Source organism: Chrysochloris asiatica, unplaced genomic scaffold (assembly GCF_000296735.1).
Source record: "Chrysochloris asiatica unplaced genomic scaffold, ChrAsi1.0 scaffold00366, whole genome shotgun sequence".
NCBI lineage: Eukaryota > Metazoa > Chordata > Mammalia > Afrosoricida > Chrysochloridae > Chrysochloris > Chrysochloris asiatica.
Genome location: NW_006408884.1, coordinates 751,817 through 752,578, shown reverse-complemented (window position 1 = coordinate 752,578; position 762 = coordinate 751,817).

Here is a 762-nt window from a genome sequence, read left to right as displayed (position 1 = left end):
CACACCTTTCCCAATTTTAAAACATTCAGTGTTCCCATGCTCTGTTCGAACAACTTCTTTCTTGGTCCAGGTACAGATTCCTCAGAAGTACAATTAAGTGTTCTGGAATACTCATACTTCGCAATGTTGTCCATATCTTGTCATGATCCACACAATCAAAAGCTTTTGTGTAGTCAATAAAGCATAAGTAAACACCTTTCCGATAGTCTCTGCTTTCAGCCAAGATCCACCGGACATCAGCAACGATATCTCTCGTTCCACAGCCTCTTCTGAATCCAGCTTGAACCTCTGGAAGTTCTTTGTCAATGTATGACTGTAGCCGTTTCTGTATTACCTTTAGCAAAACTTTATTCACTTGAGATATCAAAGAGATTATCTGATAATTTCCACATTCCATTGGGTCACCTCTCGTTGGAATGGGCACAAATATGGATCTCTTCCAATCAGTAGGCCAGATAGTTGTCTTCCAAATTTCTTGGCAGAGATAAGTGAGTGCCTCCTATGTCCCCTGACTTCCTTGAAAGATTTCAATTTTTATTCCGTCAATTACTGAAGCCTTGTTCTTTCCCAATTCCTTCAGTGTACCTTGGACTTTCTCCTTCAGTATCATTGGCTCTTGATCAGATGCTACCTCTTGAAATAGTTGAACATTAACCATTCCCTTTTGGTACAGGGACTCTGTGTATTCCTTACATCTTCACTTGATGTTTTCTGCATCATTCAATAATTTGCCCAGAGAATCTTTCAATAATGAAAGTCGAG